Source organism: Macrotis lagotis, chromosome 1 (genome assembly GCF_037893015.1).
Source record: "Macrotis lagotis isolate mMagLag1 chromosome 1, bilby.v1.9.chrom.fasta, whole genome shotgun sequence".
Lineage (NCBI taxonomy): Eukaryota > Metazoa > Chordata > Mammalia > Peramelemorphia > Peramelidae > Macrotis > Macrotis lagotis.
In genome coordinates, this window is record NC_133658.1 from 242,902,173 (window position 1) to 242,927,091 (window position 24,919).

At 37.8% G+C, this 24,919-nt stretch overlaps 1 protein-coding gene and 1 pseudogene across 3 annotated transcripts in view; both read right to left on the reverse strand.

Annotated features, from left to right (window-relative positions):
- Nucleotides 1-24,919, reverse strand: part of EFR3B (EFR3 homolog B) — a 150,044-nt gene that overhangs the window by 71,437 nt on the left and 53,688 nt on the right. The window lies entirely within an intron of this gene.
- Nucleotides 1,731-2,301, reverse strand: LOC141504535 (cystatin-C pseudogene; annotated as a pseudogene).

The window sequence follows — 24,919 nt, forward strand, 5'->3', positions numbered from 1 at the left end:
AAGTCAGAGATCTGGTTAAAAAAAAAGTCATGTATATATATAGTTAATGTGTGTATGCATAATTGCATATGTATGTACTTTTCATTATAAAATATATATAATATATATATATATATATATATAGAGAGAGAGAGAGAGAGAGAGAGAGAGAGACATAGAAAGATGGAGAAAGAGACAGAGAAAAGACAGAGACAGAGGCAAAGACGGAGAAAGAGAAAGATTACCTTGACTTCCTCATCTACTATGACCATACCAAGTCTCAGGAATACTATTTCAGTATAATAGTAGCATAGACTACTAGCCTATGATCCCAGTAGGTCTTGAAAAACGAACTTTGTAAATATTTGAAAGACTGCAGCGTCATTGAACAAACTAAAAGATATAACCTGGTATTCAAAAGGCCATACTGAGTTTAGGAGCCCATCTTCCATTTGTTCTGGTTTAATGACTATCATAGCCCCCTTCTAACTAGTCCATCAGGTCAAGTTATCAAGGGGAGGTGGTGGTCCTGGTCCCAGATGACAGTTTGTGGTTCTAAGGTACTGGCAGTTCCATAATTTGTTTGTCCTCATTTTTGTAAGCAGCAATTGGGAGAGAAAGGATCAAATGAACTCTTTTTTTTTCTATTTGTAATACCCTGTTGTAATAATTGGGCAGCTAGGAGGCACAGTGAATAAAGTGCCAGATCTGGATCAGAAAGACCTCAGGTCAAATCAGGCCTCAAACACTATCTGGGTGAGTGGAAAAGTCACTTAACTTTTGTTTGCTTCTGTTTCTTCACCCATAAAATGAGCTGGAGAAGGAAATGGCAAACCACTCCAGTACCTTTGCCAAGAAAACCCCCAGGGCAGCTAGGTGGTGAAGTGGATAGAGCACCAGCCCTGGAGTCAGGAAGACCTGAGTTCAAATCTGCCCTCAGATATCTGTAAGTCACTTGACCCAATTGCCTTAAATAAGTAAAATTTTAAAAAAAGAGAGAAAACTCCCAAATGGAATCACAAAGAGTCAATCAGAATTGAATCAACTGAACAACAAATAAGTTATAATAATTAGCTTGTTTTAAGTCTAGGGGGCAATCTAATAGCCCCAAAGATTCACTCTTCTTCAATTTTTAGGGAATTAATTTTAGATGAAAAGTTCTAAGTTTAGATACAATTATTCAGAGCTCACAGCTAGGAAAATTCCTATCATTTAGGCAGAGATTGGGCTTTCTTCCTAATCTTACATTCATTTCTATCTCTAGGAAATCTTTGGCCTTTTTGTGGTTGAGGAAAAATTCAGTTTATTAGAAATATATGAGCATAAAACCAAGAAAATGATATGATGTTGTCTTCAAACAGACAAGCAATGGGAGGCAAAGTTGGGTAAAGAGTTCACTTATTCCTAAGACTTTACCCAGCCTGGTTTCTCTTCTCTGAAATGCCTGCAGAGTCAACTCCCCTATATCATCCTTTTCTGCCACAAAAATCCTTCCTCTGCTCCTCAATGTTGTGCTGGAAATACCATACCTGCTTTTGTCTCTCAAATTCAGACCCACAGAACCTCTCCTTCTGATTCAGAGATGGATTCTTTCTTTCACACAAATTCCTTATGGAGTGAGTCAATTTTTTCACACAAACAGCTTTGATGTTGTGACTTACCTAAGGTCTTACAGAGAGGAAGCATCAGAGGTGGGATCTGAAATCAGATCCTCTGTCTCCAAAGTTGGGATTCTCTCTCTCTCTTTTTTTTAACCTTTGACAAGCCTTTATTTCCTCCTCCTAGCAGTTTAGGGAGGAGATTACATCATTACCTTACAAAGCACTATGAATTAGGTAATAATGAATCAAATGGGTTTTCCAAAAGCAGAACAGCCAGACTGAAACTGCCAGGATACTAGTTTTTTAGGCATTCGCTTTCCAAGAGAGTAGTTTTGTTCATCCAAGGAATATCGTACACCGAAAATGAGCAGATGAGGGGCGTTTTCATTTGTGGGCTCTCATGAAAGGGGCAGTTTGAAAAGTCATTCACAGACTTGGAGCAGGTGGTTCGACGAATAGCAACTTTAAACAGGTATTTTACAGCAGCCACAATCTGCTTCTTGGCTTCCAAGACCTCGGACACTCGGCTGGTGAACCTGTCGTTGCTGCCCTGGTTAAACCTCACCATGGCGAAGTTGAGCGCGCGCTTCACCCTCTCCTCGTTTACGTCGGCGTCCCTGAGGCCGCCTATGAGGCGCGGGGCTCGGTTAGTGGCCTGGGCAGCGGCCTGGGCAGCCAGGACCAGGGCGAGCAGCAGAACCAAGCGCCGGGGGCCGGCCATCACTGCGGCGGGGGGCGCGGGCGGCTCCAAAGTTGGGATTCTTTCTACTACTGTATCACATGGCTTTTACAGAATTACCTGGGGCACTAAGAGGTTAAATGCTTTGTCTATGACCATGTCTGTGGTCATGAAGTAAGGAAGGAGGGAGATAGACTGTAAACCCAGACTTTCTGAAATCGAGGTTGTCTCTCATGAAGAATGTAGGCTTATAGATTTAGAGCTGGAAAGGAATTTAATGATCGTCTTGTTCAGCATCTCTGGTTACAAATGAGTAAAACAAGGCACAGAGATGTTAAGTAACTTGCAGAAAATCATACAGGTAAATAACAAAGGATTTGAACTCAGATCTTGTTTCAAAACCCTGTTCTCTTTCCAATGCATTTTCATCCTGAACTTTGCATCCTGAAAAATACATCAAGTACGGTATGCTTTGAAGTTTAAATCTGTAGTCTGAAAACTCTCACCTTTAGTTCCTTTCACTGTCAAGTAACTTTGCAGCAATTCATTCATCCTACCAACACAGTCGCTCCTGCGGGAACAGATGTTGCAAATGTACAATTCTAACTTGGTGCAATAAAGGAGCGTGGCAGGCACGGTGGGTTCAATTCTTGTCTGTTACGACTCTGGGCAAGTTCCCTGCTCCTTCTGGGTTCAGTTTCCTCCTCTATAAAATCAAGGGACTGTACTATATGATAACTTCTCAGATTCCTCCTAGTTTTAAATCTATGAACTAGTTTTAGCCCTTCATTTAATTTTAATCTTTAGACATAGTTTATTGACTCGCCTGTTTAAGGGAGCTGTTAAATGATCTGTCCAGTACCATGCTGTATATTTTATAGATAGGACTTGAACATTGGTCTTCTTGACTGTTAGGTCAGTAGTATATTCACTAAATTTGTTGTCCCATGCTAAGTGTCATTGGTGACAAAAGCAGCAGCCAGCCTCACTCACCTGTGCTCTTTCTTCCGTGTTGAGGTAGAATAGTACCTACCTCCCTACCCCCAATCCTGTCCCAATCACTCAGTCACTAGTCTTGTCATCTGCTCCATCCACTCCCTTGTTCACCTGCATTCCCCAGACAACTAAATAAGTTATCCATTTAAATTAGTTCCATTTAAATTGTCTTAGGAAAATTCTGAAGATCTGGCAGGAGAAGTTACTAGACACTGAGGTCCTTTCTTGAGCTAAACTGCCTAGCATTCCAACATTACTACAGAGTACAACTATGATGGGCTGGACATATTGTTAGAATGCCATTAGTAAACTTGCCAAAAAGTCTATTCCATGGAGAACTCACACACAGGGCAAGTGCTCAGAGGGGTCAGAGGAAGCAATACTGGGATACCTTGAAAGTCCCTCTCAACTTTAGAATTGATTGTGTAGCATGGGAGAACCTGGCACAGGACTGCTCAGCATGGCGTGCCCTCATCAGTGAGGAGGGCTGCACTCTATGAGGAAGGCAGAATTGAAGCAGCTCAAAGGAAAGGTGACATCCATAAGTTTAGAGTACCCACTCCAGGTGTTCACATGGACTATTTGTGCCCGACCTGTCATAGAGTATTCCAAGCTTGTACTGATCTCATCATACACAGTGGGACACACTGTAATTTGTCTCAAACACAGTGATGTCATTTTGGTCTTCTTCAATAACAAAGGACAAGAATCAAGTGAGGTATTAAGGGCAATGGTGTCCAAACTCAAAAAGAAATGGATCCCTGTTGGCTACATGCTGACTTAGAAAGCCACAAATTAACATTTCTGTATTGCATTATATTTTTACTTATTTTGTTACACTTGACTTATTCAGCTGATTTTTGGTTGAGTTTGAGTCTTTGTGATCCAATTTGGAATTTTCTTGGCAAAGATACTGGAGTGGTTTTCCATTTCCTTTTCTAAAAGAAGAAACTGGGGTAGATAGAGTTAAGTGATTTGCCCAAGTCACACAGCTAGTAAACCTCTGAGACTGAACATGAAGTCATAAGGATAAATCTTCCTTAATTCAAGCTTGATGCTCTATCCACTCCACCACCTAGCTGTCCTTCATTTTGTTACACATTTCCTAATTATATTATAATTTGGTTCAGATAACTCTCCAGAATTTTGGCCAGCACTTGCCACCTGGAATTAGACATTTCTGAACTAGTGGATATCTATTTCCCCTTAGGCTATACCCCAAGTGAGTTTCCCCCATCTTCTCTCTCCACTCGTAGGCTGGGTAAATTTTTTCCAGCATGGTTCACATAGCTTATTCCCATTAACTCTCTGTATTTATGCTTTTTTAAACTTGTACACCACAACACCTAGAAGAAATCAAACATAGAGTTAGATAATTCCAAGGATACTGACCACTAGAGGAAAATCTTACTGGGAAAACAACAAAGTTGGCAGTTGGAAAACTAAGGCAATCCAACAAGAATCATATTTAGAATATTTCACACAATATATACCACAATAAGCTCCAAGTAGATACATGAATGAAATATGAAAGGTCAAATCATGAAAAAATTAGAGAAGAGGATTCTTTTTTACAACTATGGATAAGAGGTAAGTTAATCAGAAAAGGGAATCACAAAAAATTTGATGACAGAAAATTTGGACAAATAAAATCAATGAAGTTAAAATCAGAAGATAAAAGTTAATTGGAGGGGGGAAAAAACATTTGCAGAAAATTTTTCTGATCAAAGTCCAGTGATCAAGCCTAATAGGCAATAGAATCAAAAATATAACAAGAGCCCTTCCCCAACTGATAAATGGTCAAAGGATATGAACTGGAAGTTTTCTAGAGAGGATATGAAAGTAATCAATAACCAAGTGAAAAAATGCTCCAAATCACTAAAAGGGGGGGCAATGCAAATTAAAACAAATCATATAATTATCACTGGTAAGAAACCATTATATGTAAGGTTTTGTGAATTGGAAAACAAAAATTATAAGTCCCTACCCTCAGGGACTGCTGATAATAACTTGATATTTATATAGTGGTCTAAAAGTGACAAAGCACTTTATATACAGTATCTTATTTGAGCCTCAACAAAATTGGCTAAGAAGATATGAGTTTTATTATTTCCATTTGATGAAAAAAATAGCTTCAGACAGGTTAAGCAACTTGTTCATAGTTACACCAGCTATACTAGTCTTATCCACTATCCAGATGGCTTAGGTTTGCTCTCTTACAAGTCCAATTTCTGTTTCCTATAAAGAGTGAGGTGAGATGACCATCTCTCCACTTGGTACTTTCCTTAATCATTGGTACATGTCTATCTTAACTTGCCACCAAAACAGTATGGACTGACTGACTGACCACCAGATAGCTCAACCCTAATGATAGTGAGCTAGCCCACCATATGGCAGATTCCTAGTAGAGAATAACAGAGGCATAGAGCAGTAACCCAAACTGTCTTAGACTCCTAAAGCTCCAGCAACATTGAAAGATATGTTTGATATGCCCACAGAGCAGCAAAAATGTGCATACCCTCTGATCCAGCAATACTACTACTGGGTCTATACCCTGAAGAGATGATGAAAAAGGGTAAAAATATCACTTGTACAAAAATATTCATAGCAGCCCTGTTTGTGGTGGCAAAGAATTGGAAATCAAGTAAATATCCTTCAACTGGGGAATGGCTTAGCAAACCGTGGTATATGTATATCATGGAATACTATTGTTCTATTAGAAACCAAGAGGGATGGAAATTCAGGGAAGCATGGAAGGATTTGCATGAACTGAAGCTGAGTGAGATGAGCAGAACCAGAAAAACACTGTACACCCTAACAGCAACATGGGGGCAATGATCAACCTTGATGGACTCGCTCATTCCATCAGTGCAACAATCAGGGACAATTTTGGGCTCTCTGCAATGGAGAATACCATCTGTATCCAGAGAAATAATTGTTGAGTTTAAACAAAGACCAAGGACTATTACCTTAAATCTAGGGAAAAAAAACCTGATATCTTATTGTCTGATTTTATTATCTCTTATACTTTAAGTTTCTTCCTTAAGGATATGATTTCTCTCTCATCACACTCAATTTGGATCAATGTATACCATGGAAACAATGTAAAGACTGATAAATTGCCTTCTGTGGGGGGGGGGGTGGAGGCAGGGAAGTAAGATTGTGGGAAAAATTGTAAAACTCAAGATAAATAAAATCTTTAATAAAAAAATAAAATAAAATAAAGTCATTTCCTTAAGAGAGAAAAAAAAAGAAAGATGTGTTTGAGAATCTGAACTAGTGGATATCTATTACCTGGTGTGGAAAGCTCTAGGATTCAATAGTCCTAGCATCATATAATAACTGGAGCCTCCAGACTTCTTTCCATGTGGTTGTATGTGTAGAAAGGACCAGTCCAGTCCAGGGTCTATTAAGTCTGACCCCCCTTCACCTCCTGAGCAATTCATTCCATCTAGTCAGTTTCTGACTCTTGCATTCATTCATTCATCTTTTTTTTGGCATTTTGCAAGGCAATGGGGTTAAGTGACTTGCCCAAGGTCACACAGCTAGGAAACTATTAAGTATCTGAGACTGGAATTGAAATCAGGTCTTCTTGACTCCAGGTTGGTGTTCTATCCACTGCACCACCTAGCTACCATTATACATTCATCTTTAATAAAGCACCTACAATGTGCCAGAGATAACAAATAATATGTTCAGTGTCACATAGGTCGTAATTTGTTGCTTTTGTTTTAAAAGGGAATTTATAGGACATATAGCCCAACCTCTGCAAAATTATGTTACTGAAGAGGAAACTGGGACCAGATGTAGAATGATTTGTCCAAGGTCAACCAAATTCTAGGTGTCATTTGTTTTGAGTTAAAAGGGAATTCTTAGGTTATCTGACTCAAATTTTCATTTTAGAGTCGAAGAACTGGGAGTCCTAGGACAAAAAAAGTGACTTACCCAAGGTCACACTGATAGGAAGGAGTAGAGGTACTATTTCCATCAAGGTCCTCTGGTTTCAAAGCCAGTACTCTTTCTCATCTCCCCACAATATGCTGCTTAATCCTAAGAGGAACACTGCTTAAATTCCTGATTTCATAGCTATTCTATTCACCATAAAGATTGGATGGAAAAAGGAAAAAGCTCTTTGATGAATATAGGTTTCAAAAGAAAATAAGGTAAGTTAATTGGCATTAATTCTTAGAATTTTGTACAAAAGAGCTTTCATACTGAGAGTGAGCTTCAAACAAAAATGAATGTATAATTGATGGCATGGTCACCCAGGTAACTATTCCTGATTGAGAAATAATCACCAGATCTTTAGATTTGCTTAACCAAAGTGGAAGAAAACCCTGAAAATTTCTCTGCATTTTCCAACTTAGGAAAGACAATGAGTAAAGAGACATTTTGGAACCCTGTGCAGAGTGTATAAAGCCATCTGTTGCCGAATAGATTTCCTGGCTAGGTAATCAAAGTGAACAGCAGGAGGTCATGAGGCAAATATATAGGGGGATAAAAGTCTTTTATGTGACAAGGTAAATATTTAGAAAAATTATGACAATAAGTCAAACTTCTGTTTAGTCCAAAGCATTACTGAGCTTTCATGTGACTCAGAAGGTCTCTGACAATATAAAAAAAAAACCAAACTGAATTGCTAGCAATGAATTGATTATTCTGGAAATTTAGCCCAATAATAGAATAAATCAAGCAGAGATTGAACAATTAATAATAGTAAAAGAAAGTAATTCATGCTTAGGGATTATTAATCTTCAAATCTTAATAACATTTTTATAATAAAATAACAATATAAAACAAATATTCAATCAATATTAATAAAAATTATTAATTATATAATAATAAAATTATGTTTATTACATATTTGGTAACTAACAGAATTTCAGACTCAATGATTTCAAAGGGAAACAACTAGACTTTCAAGGGGATATATCTCTAATAGAGCCAAAGAAATTTCAGTGATGGCAAATGACATTGAGGGTTTTCAATAGCACTAAGAAAACCTTAATTAAAGATTCTAATATATCTAGAGGGATAGCATATGATGAAATTTAAATTTCCCCAATATTTTACTCATCTGAGTAGGAAAAAGACAAGCAAGTGGGGAAAAAAAAACTTGTGGGAAGATATTTGCCAGTCATTATTTTAAGTGTTTTTTAAAATTTTCTTTTATGTTTTTATTTTTAAGGCAATGGGGTTAAGTGACTTGCCCACAGTCACACAGCTAGGTAATTATTAAGTATCTGAGGTCACATTTGAACTCAGGTCTTCCTGACTCCAGGGCTCTATCTGCTGCACCACCTAGCTGCCCCAAGTGTTTTTTTTTTTTAAACACTTAAAAGGGAGGTAAGGGTAAAAGCACCAGAGATTCTAAGAGTTATAGCTAGGATTTAGAACAGGGGTGGGAAACATCCAGCCCCTGGGTTAAATAAGGACTATAAAAATCATCTGGTCTAGAAACTAAATCTAAAAGCTTTTTAGGGGTGAATTAATCAAATGTTTGATCAAATATAGTAGACTAATTGTTAAAAGTTGATAATTTTGTATGGCCTGTGAATGATGGTTTAAAAATCCAAATAATTCTTAGCAAAAAAAAAATCTTCCCCATTCCTGATTTAGAATCTAGGGACTATCTCATCTATAAAACTGGAAAGGGAAGCATAAAAAATAATAGTTAACGTTTATATATGGCTTTAAAGTTTGCAAAATGCTTTTCATGGAGCAGCTAGGTGGCACAATGGATAGAGTTAGGCCTGGACACATAGAAATTTCTTCCTGAAATCAAGTTCAGCCTTAACCACTTAATGGCTATGTGACCCTGGGCAAGTCACTTAACCTTGTTTGCCTCAGTTTCCTTAGATGTAAAATGAACTGGTGAAGGAAATGACACAACAGTGTTTTTACCTAGAAAACCCAAATCAGATCACAAAGAATTAGATGTGAGTGAAAATAAGTGCTTTTCATATATTATTTCATTTACTTTTCATGACATAGCATTTCATAACAATTCTGAAAGGTAGGAACTTCTATTATAGATGAAGAAGCTAAGACTATGAAAGGGTGAGTGATTTGTCCAGAGTCCAGTGTCTGAAATAGTATTCAAACTTAGGCATCCCTGATACCAAAGTCAACTAACTCACACTCTCTCTCTCTCTCTCTCTCTCTCTCTCTCTCTCTCTCTCTCTCTCTCTCTCTCTCTCTCTCTCTCTCTCTCCAATATGGATAACTCCCTGAGCTTCTTCTAGCCCTAAAATCCTATGGAAGTTGTACAATTAAAAATTTTTTTTCTTTCAATATTGGTAAAATAAAGACAATAATTTATGGGAAAAAAAATCTTCAGGTGCCAGGAAATCATATAGCCTCTTAGATTTGGAAGGGATCTCACAATTAATTTTTACCAGCAAGACAAGTCCTACTTATAACATCACAATGACAGCCACCTCCTCAAAAGCAGTCTCAGAAACTTACTAGCTGTGTGACGCCTACCTCTCAGGGTTGTTGTGAGGCTCCAATGAAGTACTATTTATTAAGCTCTGAGCACAAGACCTTGCACATAGCAAAGTACTTAATAAATGTGCACTTCCTTCCTGAAAAGTCAACTGGACACAATTATTTTCCCTATCCTGGAACCCAAAGGACAATGGCAATTATGATGTACTTTATAGTGAAATCTTCTCACACTTTCTTGTCTTCCTGCAACCTCTCCATCATTGAATATTTCTATCTTTTGTCATCTATGTCAATATGAGAGATGAGATGAAAGTTCACAATTGTTTTTTTTATTTATTTTTATTTTTTTTAGGTTTTTGCTAGGCAAATGGGGTTAAGTGGCTTGCCCAAGGCCACACAGCTAGGTAATTATTAAGTGTCTGAGACCGGATTTGAACCCAGGTACTCCTGACTCCAGGGCCGGTGCTTTTTCCACTACGCCACCTAGTCGCCCCCATAATTGTTTTAATTCACATTTCTCTCAATTATTTGGATTAATCTTTCATATGATCATTGATAGTCTGATGTTCTCCTTTTGGACACTGTTCCTACCTATTTTCTTTCTTTCTTTTTTTTTTGTAAGGCAATGGGGTTAAGTGGCTTGCCCAAGGCCACACAGCTAGGTAATTATTAAGTGTCTGAGGCTGCATTTGAACTCACGTCTTCCTGACTCCAGGGCCAGTGTTCTATCCACTGCACCACCTAGCTGCCCACCTAACTATTTTCTAACTAATTATCTATTTGGGAATGGCTCTTGGTCATAAATAACTCAGACAAACAGAAGATAACTCTGTATCTTTGTTTGCTGACTTTTTCCAGACATCTGTATCTTTGTCATTGTACTGGTCCCCTGTTCACATGTCATCTGACACAGAAGAGGAACTTGATAAATGCTTGAGGAATGAATTAGAAAAAAAAAGATCTTTCCCCATGCAACAGTTTCTCATTATTCCAGTTGCATTATTTTTGTCTACGCAATTGTTTTTTAATTTCATGTAATCTAAACCACCTATTTCACCTTTTATTATTTCCTGTTCATTTAGTTTTTTTCCTGTAGCCATTGCTGTGAAAAATATTTCCTTTTGTTTTTTTTCTCTAATCTTCAAATGATATGACCTTTAAATGTTGATTATTTACCACTAGAATCATGGACAGATAGGCATGAGATTCCCAGTCCCTCACTTTCTGAGACTCTCAGGATGTTTGCATCTTGGCTTAGTTTGCTGATCACCTGCTTTGTCCCTACTGTTCAGCTTCTGATCAGCCTCAATTGATGACAGTTTGAACAGATTTAGGATCTCCTGCCTTAATCTATTCTCCTTCTCTCCCCCCCCCCACACACACACCACAGAAGCAATCAGAGTTAAATATCTCATCCAGAGTCATACAATTTTTAAGTGAAACCACATTTTTAACTCAGATCCTCCTGATCTCAGGGTCAGTGCCTTATTCTTCTTTTATCTTCTTGGTTTCTTTGCTGGCTTCTGAACCCACTCCTGCTTGATTCTGTGTGCTTCTGTTTCAGCTTTCTAGTCTCATCATCCACGGTCACCTGCCCATGACCAAAACTGGAATTTAACAGATCAAAAATTAATCGTTTCTTCTCCTAAACAAGCAATTCCCCATTACCATCAATGGCACTGCATCTCACTAGCCAAGACAAATGCCCTGAATGTACTTCTTCTGTGAAAGTTCATGCCTATGAATCCCAATCCAAGTTTTTTCTTCCTCTTCTGCTGAAGAAAATTATAAAAAACAAAATGATTTCACCTATTTAAGAATTATAATAGTAACATAAGACTTGGAACTTTTAAGATCCTTTAAAGATCCTCTACTAATTTGTTCATTTCATCGTTTAGGAAACTGAGATCCAGAAAAACAAATGTCTTTGAACTTGGGATCTGATTCCAAATCCAGGGCTCTTTTGTGCAATTCTATCTTACAAAGTTCTTATTGCTTTTCACCAATTTCTACTCTACCCTTATTGACTCCAAAGCTCATTCCCTACTGTGGTATGAACACTATATAATTATCCAAACCCCTATGCATTATTCTGCTTCATCATTTTAGACTAGTTTTTCCCTACAAGATATTAAAACTATCTTTGATATTGGCTAAAGAGACTATTGCTATTGATATCACTTCCTGGTCATCAAAAATAACCAAAAAGAGCTCTAGGTATGTTCTGATATTTAGCTGGAAGACTATGATACGCAACTGAGAGATGAGAGTGCTTCTTTTTTGGGGGAGGGGATTTTTTGCAAGGCTGTGGGGTTAAGTGACTTGTCCAAGGTTCCATTATTACGTGTCTGAGGCCGATTTTGAACTCAGGTCCTCCTGACTCCAGGGTCAGTGCTCTATACTCTATGCCAACTAGCTACCCTGAGAGTGCTTCTTTGCAGACAAATTAACTCAGTCTCCTCATTGCATATTCTCTTGTTATGACTAAGTAAAAATTTTTTTGTTGTGTTCAATCACCTATGAATTTCAATTTGTTTCAACATTGCACAAAGACTATCAGGGGAATGGCTGGCCCAAAATACTTCAATTCTTTCAAGGTCCCCTCCCTGATTCCTCTTTTCATCATCTTCTACCTTTTTTCTTCCTCTCAGGGCACAGAAGATGAGATAGCTATCTCTTTCAAAAGCTAATCCTTCTACATTCACCCGGGATCCTATTCCCTTTTGAATCCTTCAAAGTCCATCTCTCTCTTGCAACATCAATTTCTTGCTCTCTGCTGGCTCCTTCACCTTTGACTACAATGTACTTGTCTCCCCTATCCTAAAACAACCACAATTTTCCTTGATCCATCAGTTAGTTCATCTCTCTTTCTACTACCAAACTTCTTGGAAAAAAATAATTAACACCCAATGTCCCCACTTTATCTTCAGTCCTACTACACAATGGAAAATATTTTCTCAAAGGTCACCAAATACCTTTTAGTCATCAAATCTAATGGGCTTTTAAAGTCTCTTTCTCAATATCCCTGCAGATTTTGATGTTTAATTACACTCACCCCTATCACCCTATAATCTCTTATTCTGATACTTTGGCTGCAGGTTTAATTCTATTGTTCCTTTACTCCACATCAGCCTTCTTTGTCAACTTCATGCCTTTTCTGGATCAAAAGAACAAAGATAAACATTGTAGATATTGAGGAGTAACTCAGAAGATGGTGTGGACTTAGAGAATTCCCAGGATCCTGAGATGTGGCAGGAGAAATGAGAGGTCTCAGAGCAAAAAGTTAGTTAGAACAGGAACTAGGAATCACAAAAACAAACAAATAAACAAACAAAATGGAGATCAAGGTAGGGAAGTAAATCCAAACCAGGCCAGAAGTCAGAAATCAAGATAAGAATTATAGGCTATGATTAGGCAAGCAATAGTTTGGGTGACCTGACACTAATCAGCTCCTCCCATTGTATTCTGCTTCATCATTTTGAACTGTTATTACAAAACTCATGAAGTGATATTTGGTTATCTTGCACTTTCTGACATATTGCCTGTTAATGTCAAACCAATGAATCTATGTATGGTTTCACTCACTAAGTAAATATGTTCTTTGAAGGAGGGAAGATGAATCTTATTTTCTTCTGGATTCCCACAGTGCCCAGTACATTGCTTCACTCCCTGAAGGTATTGAATTGAAGTTTGAATAACTGAGTGCATCATCTTTGCCTTTGATCACTAGGAGATTATAGAGAATCCACTTCCTCTCTCTAGCCTTTCATTTTCTCATTAGTGATAAATATCATCATCATTCTCATCATTCATTAAGAAAAATGCATTTCTTATATGGAATTTCAAATGCTGTTTTCTGATCTATGCAATACCTCTCCCCTTCAACAAAATCAATAATAACATTTCATTCACTGCTACCCTACTGCATCCTATTAAAATGACTTGGAGAAAAATCAAACAAAGGACTGTCAGGAAGGAACACAGAGGAGAGGGTCTCCATACAGTTATACTGATTCTACTACAAAAATTTCCAATATCATTTCCTTTTAGAGATAATCATGGTCTTTTGAGTAGAATGGAAACAATTTCATCCAAAAATGCCCCAAATACAAGGTATCCTCCCAAACTTCACATTATTATGTGTATACATATATGTATGCATATATATTTTATATGTAATTATAGATATAATATCCATAATGTATTAATATAACACACATTAAATTACCATGAAAATATATACTATATGTATGTCATATATAATACATATACCTAAATATATAATACCTTTGTATGTCTTATATACATACATCTCCTTTGGCTCAATTGTAAACTTCTTGAAGACAGGGACTATTTCATTTTTCTTTTTGTCTTCGTATCTCCAACATTTATCACAGTGCCTATCATAGACAGTACTTCATAAATGCTTGTTACTTGATTTCATGACTGAATTAAAAACCCAATTACAATATATTTAATCATTCAACAAATATTTATAGAACATATGCTGCATCTTCCATTCAGGTGCTTTTTTGGTGTTCTTTCATGGTGTCAAAGTGACCCAGGGTTCAAGGCATTCATCTCCAGCCCCAGAGTATTTTAACTGGTTGTCCCCCATGATCTCCTAGTTTACCTGGCTTCTTTCAAGTTCCACGTAAATCTCACCTTTTATAGGAAGGCTTTCCCAACCCCGCCCCAGGCTAGTTCCTTCCCTTCTATATTATCTCCAATCTTTCTTGTATCCATCTTGTTTATCCACAGTCCTTTGCATGTTTTCTCCCCCAGTAGAGTGTGAGCTCCTTAAGAACAGGAAATACCTTTTACCTTTCTTGATTTCTACAGTACTTAATGTAGTGTTTGGCACTAATAAATGTTTGCAGACTAGAAGGCTCTACCAGTCGAGTAGAAGCTAGGGAAAAGCCCTAGACTACTACTAGTTGAAAGGCTTTGTATACAGGCTTGAATTGGAATGTGGAAACTGAGAGGTTAAGTGACTTTACCAGCATGGGGAAGAGGGAGGGGACTGTGGTTACCCAGTTTGAGCTTGAATCCTACTTAAGATACTTTCAACCTGGGTAACAATTTGATGGTACTTCATGACCTTGATCTGAAAACCAATCTTGGTAGGTTTAATTTGGAAAGGCTCACCACCAGGATGGCCACAGAGGGAAAAAGTTCAGTTGTCCTTTGAAGGGGTAAAGGAAGTGACCATACTGAAGAAAGCACAGATGCATGAAGAATTAAAGTATCTAGACTAGGTGAGCTAGGTTAGCACTATTGTACATGAAATGGAGAATGGTCCCAACCCTCAAAGAGCTATCTAGTCAGGGAAACAAGACATATGGTTTGTTGTTGTTGTTGCTCCAGGTGCATTTGACTCTTCACGACCATTATTTGGAGTTGTTCTTCAGTCATGACTCCATGTGGGGTTTTCATGGGAAAGATTCTAGGGTTGTTTACCATTTTCTTCTCCATCTCATTTTAACAGATGAGAAAACTGAGGCAAACAGGATGAAATGACTTTCCCGGCATCACACAGCTAGTGAGGCCAGATTTGAACTCCTGAAGTTGAGACCTCCTGATTCCAAGCCCAGTGCTGGACCAACTAGCTGCTCTATACATATACAGTTATAGAAATTCAATCCAGAATATAATACCTACCTTTAGATAGTGTGTGATTAAAAGTCAAATGAGGGATAGGATTTCAAGAGTGAAAGACATTACTTTGGGTTAGTTTGGGCAGGAAAGAGACCAATCCAAGCTATTCAAACAGAAATTTGGACCTGGTTCTCTTGATTTCAAATCCAGCAACACTCTCCACTACCTCTTCTAGCTTTCTAGTCTTCTTACAAAACCTCCTCTCTTTCATGGAGTTTGCAATTCAATAGCTTTGACTTCTTTGTTCTTTTCTCAAGATACTCCATCTCTGAATGACCTCTATACCTAGAATTCTCTGCCACCTTGTCTTTACCTGCTGCTTCCTTCAGGTCTCAGCTACAACCTCATTTTCTGCAAGAAGCTTTTTCCTACTTCCTTCATGCTATTGCCTTCCTTTTGTGATTATCTCCAATTTAGCTTATTTTACTTCAAGTCAGGCCTTCTGCAGAGCCACATCTAAGCCACATTAGCAGGGAGGTACAAAATACAGAGGGTAGCATGGTTTGTGAAGATTATAGCCTCTTTTTATTTGAATTTTCTAGATCATCATAAGAGATGAGCAGAGTCTGAAGAGGAAGAAGAATGCCAGAAAGAAGGCAGAATATGGGCTTCCTGCTGGCTCTAAGCTTAAGAGGGATTAAGCATCAGCAAAATCCTCCCTAGGGAGAAGGAGGCTTTACTTAAATATAAAGCAGACTGTTAGCTGCAATTAACCTTTATCTCTGGCCTTTCTAAGTTTCCTTTGTTTTCAATACATTTTGCTCTCTTTACTACAAACCTCGATTAATCTGCTCAGTGCCTTATTAAAAGGAGATGGGGGGGGAAGAGGAAAAATCCAATTCAACCAAACATCACCGGTTGAGTTCTTTAAATGTGAAATTCAGGTCTCTGCTCACATAGAATGTCACTGTTCTTAGCAAATAACAGAGAGAAACACCTCATCTTTCTCCTCCTAGGGCCACAGATGTCAGGAAATGAGGAAACCAGATAGAATGTCCTGGGAATTTATCAAAATTATTGAGAGACAGACACAGTGAGAGAGACAGATACACACACACACACACTCGCATACAGTGAGCGAGCAAGAGAGAGAGAGAGAGAGAGAGAGAAAGAAGAAGAATACAAAGGAGGAAGAGGAGAAGGATGGGGAAGAGGAGGGGAGAAGGAGGAAAGAAGAAGAGAAGAAAGAAGGGGAGTGAAAGAAAAAATAGAAGAGATGGAATGGAGGGGGAGGAGAAGAGGGAGGGGGAGGAGGAGAGAATTGGAAACAGAGGAAAAAGGAGAGAGGTAGAGGAGATGGGAGATGAGAAAGATAGACAGAGATAATGTGAGAGAGAAGCAGAGGAGAGACAGAGCAGTGGGGAAAGGGGTGGGGGAAGGAAAAAACCAGGAAGACAGGAGATAGGAAGAGAAGCAAAGACAACAATAGGCAAAGGAAAAAGAGGAGATGGAAAGGGGGGGAGAAAATATCAGGGAGATAGATAGAAAGAGAGAAGATGAGATGCCCCTATTTCCCAGGATCATTCATCACATGTTCACAATCCCTGTTCCTTGTACAGTACCCCTGTTCCTGTGACAGAATTCTGGTTCTGTATCCTACAGAGTAACCACCATCCCCAAGTCTTGAGACTGTTCCCAGGGCACCTGAGAATGCCTGTATTGTGCCAAGAAATGCCAACCAACCAACAGAACTATCTCAAGACCTAAGAATGATTGTTGTGGGTCAGCCCTTTTTATGTTTATTGAGTCAGCAACATTAAATCCTTCTTCTTTTTTGGGGGGGGGCGGTCTGCAGGCCTTATTTTTTCTTACTCTGAAAATAATTAAATTTCTTTTTGTGTCCTGACTCTCCTGTCTCTGGCCTGCTGTTTTGGCTCCAACCACCTGCAGGTTAGAGCTGGTTCTGGTACAGTTGACACAAGATAGAATTTGAACCAGACTAGCAATTGAATAGAAAGGGAACTGAGCTGGCTCCAAAATTGAGTCACAAGACAAAACTAGTGTGATTCACACAATTCCCACAATTACTCACTTGCTGTCCTAATCTCCTCAATTCCCTTATATGTCCTCTGGTAAACATGGCAAAGGAATACTTTAATATTCAGTTCCACAAACCACAGTCTATCCCTTCCTTGATTTACATGATTTTCCCATGTCATAGGATGGTAGATCTAAAAGTGGAAGGGACCTCAAAGATTTTATAGTCTGAATCCTTCATTTTACAAAAAAGGAAACTGAAGCCCAGGCAGGTAAATGACTTGACTAAAGTCAGACTGATGGTAAACAACAGAGGTAGAATTTGAATTCAGGTCCTCCAACTCCAGAGTCACTAATTTTTTTTTTTTTTTTTGCTGTACCTGGCTGACTCCACTACTCTGTGTGCTGAGAGCCTGCCTTCCTTTGGATTTTCACATTCAGTGGACAACTGCAGCACTCTGGCCATCTGTATGTTTTCCTTGACTATTAGTTTCCTGCACAGTTAGGTGGTACAGAGTACTAGGTCTGGAGTCAGAAAGACTCATCTTCCTGAGTTCAAATCCTGCCTAAGAAATTTACTAGCCTTGTGACCCTGGGCAAGTTACTTAATCCTAGTTACCTCAGTTTCCTTATCTATAAAATAAGCTGAAGAAGGGAATGGCAAACCACTAAACCATCTCTGCCAAGAAAGCCCGACATGATTGAAATTACTCAATGAGATCTCACAGATGCTGGTACCTTTCCATTGTTATAGCTTGCAATCTATCCATGCCCCATCATCTTCAGTGACTCTCATTTGTACCTCTGAATAAGTCTTGTACATAGGATCCATTCAACATAGTGATGGTTCTAAATCTTTCACCACTCTGTGTATATCAAAAAGAACAAAGAGGTTGTTTAATGGCCATCTCTCACTCTCACCACCACTCTTGCCCTCTTTTCTGGACTTCCATCTTCCTGATCTTATCTTTTAAGTCACTTTCTCTAGCTTGATTCATCATTAGATATGTTACCTAATCATATCCATCCATTACCTTTTGGTGATCCTCAAATTTAATTCTTCAAAGTCTGGCATTCATACAACACCTCTGGACACATTGCAATTTTAAAAAGTAGGTCATCCTTTCAGAGAGAATCTTGGAGGTCATTAAAAGCAATGAGCAATTTCATAAAGGCAATGCAGTCTGCCAATCTTCTATTGTATTCTAGGCCAGGCTCATTGTTCAGGAGTGAATAGATGAATAAATGAAAAGACATTTTTAAGCACTTACTGTATGTAAAACACTGTGATGATCACTGGGAGTACAAATTAAAAGGCAAAACACCTCCTATTCCCAAAGCACTCATATTCTAATGAGAGGCAAAATATATAAGAGATTTCAGCTGTAAGTCAGAAGTAAAGGACCAGTGGTCCTTAGGGTATAGCAGCCAAATGGATAGGTAATGCATCTTTTTAACTGTTATTTCCATGGAAAAAACCATATCCTCTTTTGCTGATGAAGTATTTGACAATACCAAAAACTTTGATGGTAAGCACATTCTCCTTTGGGGGCAGCTGGGTTGAGAGGCAGCTTTAGCCTTAGAAACTTTCACCTCACAGTGTGCAGTTTTGATGACTTAGTAGGAAGAAATTGAAGAATCCCCTTCCACTGTCCAGGGACACCAAGCACAGTTGAGATGACCAGACATATCTGGGGCTGAGGCTGCTGGGAGAAGGAGTTGGCATTCATCTTGTGATTGCAGTACTGAAGAGCAGGCCCCCTACTCGTTGGGTGCACTTGCAGTGGAGCAGAATCCCTGGTTCCAAGAGCAGAGAGAACAGTTGTAGTTTACAGCTACTGGGGGGACCAATGGGAACAAGATCTTTTGTATGTATGGCTGGGGGCCCTAGCCTTGTCTTAAGAGCAGAGAGGAAGGCCCAAGGTTGGGTAAACATTAAAGAAGGACCTGAGACTTAGAGTGTCATTCCCCATACCCTGGGACTACAACTTGATTACATTAATAGTCACTAAAAAAGATAATAAACAAAAATGAGTAAGAAAAAGAGAAAGAACCCAACAATAGTTACTATTGGTATAGAGAAAAGAGTTCATATTCAGAGAAAGATAATGGAGCTAAAAAAAGCCATTCCCTTGAGAAATGGTCCCAAGTATAAAAAAGGAGTTCTCTGAAAGAACTTCAAAAGGACTTTAAAAATCAAATAAGAAAGAAAAAAAATAAAATAAGAGAGATCAAGGACAAATTAGAAAAAACAAGAGTAATCTAAGAAAATTATGAAAAGTCAACAAACTAGAAATCGCAAATCAAAAACTTAAGAAAAAAATAATTCCTTGAAAACTAGAATTCAGCAAGGGGGACTCATCATACAAAATCAAAAGACTGAAAAAATAGAAAAGAAAGTGAGACATCTCATCAGAAAAACAACTGATCTAGAGAACAGATGGAGGAGAAATAACGAGAATCATCTGACTACCTGAAAATTATAATAAAAAGGAATATTGATATATTACAAGAAATTATCAAGGAAAATTGCTCTGAAATTCTACATCAAAAAAGGCAAAATAGAAATAGAAAAAAATCCAACAATCACCACCTGGGAGAAATTTCAGGATGAAAACTTATAGAAATATCATAGCCAAATTTCAAAGTTCCTAGGTTAAGGAGAAAATATTGGAAGCAACAAGAAAAAAATTAAATATCATGGAGCTACAAAAAGGATTATACAACACCTAACAGTTATAATACTGAAGGACCCTAGGTCTTTGAATACTAGATTCTGTAGAGCAAAAGAGCTGGATTTATGAGCAAGGGTAACTTACTCAGCAAAGTTAAGTATAACCCTGTATGGGGGGGGGGGGGGGGGAATGGGCATTTAACAAATTCAAAGACTTTTAGATTTTTGTGGAAAAAAACAAACAAACCAACAAACAAGGGAAAATCCAACATATAAAATCCAGGAGAACATTAAAGATCAATTATAAGGGACTCAAAAAGGTCAAACTGTTTACTTTGTATGTATGAAAATATTAGATTGTCATCAGTATTTTGAAAAACTGCATGAGCTAAGTTGAATATGATGGGATGATTTTAAAAAATAAAACTGTAGGTAGAGATAAAAAGGAATAATTATTTCCTACAAATGAAGCATAAAAGAAAAAAATTAAAACAGAAAAGCTAGTGGGGGAGGTGGATAGTGCTAGAATCTTATTCTTATCTGGATGGAATTAAAGAGGGAAATATAAAAAAATACATATTGACTTATATGTAAATATATATTATTTATAAAACTTTCTCATATTAACCATATTGCAAAAAAAAGTGAAAAAAGCATACTTCAATTTAGACTTAAAGTCCATCATGTATCTTTCTCTCTATCTGGAAGTGGATAGCATTTTTCATCAGTAGTCCTTTATGTATGTATGTATATATATATACATACATACATATATGAAAGTCTTCCAGATTCTAAAAGAAATAAACAGGGAAGGAGATAGGATGGGAGAAGAGAAAAAATAAAGGACACTTAGAGGGGTGGGGAAGTTAAAGAATAAGAGGGCAAGGTGGTGGGTAGAAGTAAAGCAGAGGAGTGAGGAGGTATAGGGTAAATAGGGTGAGAAGGACGGTGACAATAGGAAGGAGGAAAATACACAAGAAATAATGAATGAGATGAATTTACCCACAAAACAGAAACAGATTAAAATTTTCAATTCAACAATATGTTGCTTTCAAGAAACATTAAAAAATGAGAGATATATACAAAGATAAAAAAGTACACAGTAGAATTTAGTATGTAAAAATATAGCAGGGATAGTACTTATTATCTAAGACAAAGTTAAAACAGATTTATTCTAAAGTGAAAAATGGAGAAAGCATTCAAAATTTAATTGTGATCTTCTTTAGGGTTGGGAGTGGAGGCAGGAAGGAGAAAAAAATAAAGGAAAAAATGCACAACAGGGAACAAAAAAAAAACCCCAACAAGTAAGTTAAAAAAGCTGAGAGGTTTTGAAAATAATGATGTGCAGTATTATTATATAGGTTTTCTTGAAATAGAAATTTATTGTTTTAAACTGAATCTTCTCTTATGATTTGTTATGTTTATGACAATTATTTTTTTCTTCTTTCATTTTTTAATTAAGTTTAAAATTAAAAAATGTACAAAAAACTTTATTTTCAGTTTCAAATTCTTTCCCTCCACCACTGAGAATGATGCAGGGAAATGATGTAGAGATTTATAAATGTCGCTTTAGTACTGTTAAAATCTTGTTGCTTGTGGAGAGCTATTTGCTCCTGAGATGAAAACTGACCTTGATTGTTGATTGTATCCTGTCTCCCTTTGATGCACTTGTTTATAACTTGTCCCCCATTTTCCTCTTCACTTTAATCTTGACCTAGACACTGGTGTGATGGGAAATGACATGTAGAATTTGGGGTCCAGCACCTTGGGATAAGAAGGACCTGTATGTAGCTTGCCATTGGAAGATAATCTGGTCTAGGGTGTAAGACAACTCCCCAAGCGCCACCTGTTGTTCAACCTACCATAGAAGGGTATTTAATAGGAAGTGCTGCCCCTTTGAGCTCTCTTGTTTTTTCCAGGCTCCTATCCAAAAGGATGGGGCTTTCTCATGCCCTTCCTTAATCCATATGGAGCACTGTGGGCATCACCATGTAGCCTGATTGAACCAAGCCCCATGGGCTGCTTGCTCTTTTCTCTTACCTTCTCTCTCTCTCTCTCTCTCTCTCTCTCTCTCTCTCTCTCTCTCTCTCTCTCTCTCTCTCTCTCTCCCTCCCTCCCTCCCCTTCCCTCCCTCTCTCTCCCATACACACACACACACACACACACACACACACACACAAGACTTCACCTGGCCTGTCCTCAGGGTGCTTACTGATTTTTTCTTACTAATTTTTGGCCTGTGTACTTTGTAACAATATTTTGCCATAATAAAATCCTGAGCAGTTTTAACATCCCAGAGAGCTGTAAATTCCTTCACCTTTTCAGTGACCTTAAATCTTTTGTCTTCGATCTCCAAATCTTTAATAATCGGCAACAAGAAGGCAAGAAATGTGATACCCATTAAACATACAAAGTCATGCAAAACTCTCATATTAGCCATGTTGCCAAAAAAAGTGAAAAAGGTATACTTCAGTTTACACTAAAGTCCATCATCTCCTCGCTGTCTCTGTCTCTCAGTGAATAGTATTTTTCATCATTTGTTCTTTAGAACCGTCCATCCCCTTGATTGATATTCTTGGCAAAGATGAGGAACTGAGGCATATAGGATTAAGAGTCTTGCCTAGGGTCTGAGGTAAATTTCTGAGGTCAAATCTGAACTCAGGTCTTCCTGACTCTATATCCAGCGCTCCACAAAACTGTCCCAGGTTAGAGGTAAGTAAACCTACAAACAGCTTACCTGATAGAGTGTTACTCTGTGGGGAAATATAGTTGTTTAAATAAACATCAATTCAAGATATACTTGGTAAGCACCTACTATATGTTAGACAGGTGCCACCAAGCATCACTCCTTGCCTTCTCTACATTTCATTTCCTGTAATGTGCTAGATGTTCTCATGTAGTTCTGCAATTTTTTTCCAATTCATCCCTTTTACTCCCACTGCACTTCACTAGTGCTTGCAAATGAAACAAAGATATCTAAGATTTAGTCTTGCCCTCTAAGAGCTTATGACCAGGGAAGTGAATGTTAATTATTGTGGGTGCAGAAATTTCAAATGCACACTATAAACAATCAGACCCATAAAGTTCAGAAGTGGGACATTACCACTTGTTGAATCAATTAGGGAAAGCTCTAAGGAGAAGGTGAGGTCTGAGCTGGACCTTGAAGGATTGGGCTTTAGATAGGTCTGGCACCCTTGCCCATGGTAGATACTCAATAAATATTTGTTGATTGATTCCATATGGGGAGACAATGCTGGGAAGAAAAGGCAAAGCTATGAATGGTGTGTTCTAAGGCAGTGAACATAATTCTAGACTATTAAAATTAGGAGAATCTTCAGAAAGCATCCAGTCTACCCTTCCAACTAATGCAAGAATGTCCTCTAAAAATTCTCTGATGCAGGATGATCAGGACAAACTAATCTCCCTGGAGTAAAGGATTTTCTTACATGTGACAATTTAGTTTCCAATTCCACATCTTTCAGGGGCTATCCTATATGCCTAGAATACACTCCCTCCTCCTATTTGACTCATAAATACTCTAATTTCCTTCAAAATTCAACTCATGCCCCAACTTCAATATGAAGCCTTTCTTTATCCCATCAGTTGGTAGCACCCTCTGTCCCAAAACAACTTTGCATTTATTATGTTTATTCATATAAACAGATATTGTCATCTCTGATAGAATATCCACTCCCTGAAGGCAGAAACAGTATCTTTTTTTTTTTTTTGGTCTTTGTATTTCTAGCCCCAGCACTGTGTCTGGTATAATATTAGGCTCTTAAATGCCTATGAATTGATTGATTGTTATAGAGGGAGATAAGCCCAATGAACATACAGGTCTGTTCTGATCAGGCAGGTCTTTAGAGTATTTTAGAAAAACTGTCATTTTATGTCTCATTTTTAAGTTATTACTGTTAAAATTTAAATATCAAATTTAGTTGAGTATTAATTTCTTTAGCTAATTTGATAAATATAAATATCATCCTTTATAATTAGTCAACAAATTTAAAAAAATCCCTGGATGCCCAACCTAATGAAATATGATGTTTGGGTCTGGGTCCTGATCCTAATCATCACACCTGCATAAATGAATTTTCCAGACCCACTTAGGGAATCTTGAATGTTCTCACAGATCTGCTGTCTCTCCCAGATTAAATGTTCTACCCAGTGGAACAGATCATAAACTGTCTGGGTTTGCCCATTTAGTGCAATTTTTGTTCACATCGTCCCATAAGTTCTTATAGGGATCCCTGAAATCCACAGGAAGTTAACTTGGTTCCTTTTACATACTCAACCTCTACAATTTTTTATTAAACACTTCTTCCCTTGAGTGTATTCTCACTCTCACTAAGGATGCAGGAAAATGCTTTTCAAAGGAGTTATTGTCAGACTAGAGAACTCCCCAATTCATTTTACCCCAAAAGGAAGACCTATTTCATAGGATTACAGATTTAGAATTAAAAGGTCACTTAAAGCTCATGATGTTCAATCTCCTCCTTTTACGAGGAGGATAAGAGGCAAAGTAACTAACCCAAGGTCAAGTAAGTATAATTGTATGATAGCAGGTAAATCTTAGGGAGATATCTGATGTATTTAGTGCTTAAAGGGACTTACCTGAGGTCACCCAGCTAGTAAGTGTCAGAGGTGGGATCTGAATCCACATCTTTCTGACTCTTATCTACACCAATCTAGCACTACCCACAATAACAGACTTCCTCTACCATAATGAGAATATAAATTCAGAACTCAGGAATCATGCAAAGCATAGTCTGTCTACTGCCTACTTAGCCCTCTCTCCTTTTAATTTCAACTCTCTTCTCTGCCTCTCCAAAATCTTGGGCTTATCCACGCAGCTTCAGATCTTATTTCTTTTGAACACTCATCTGGTATTCAAATATTAATTGA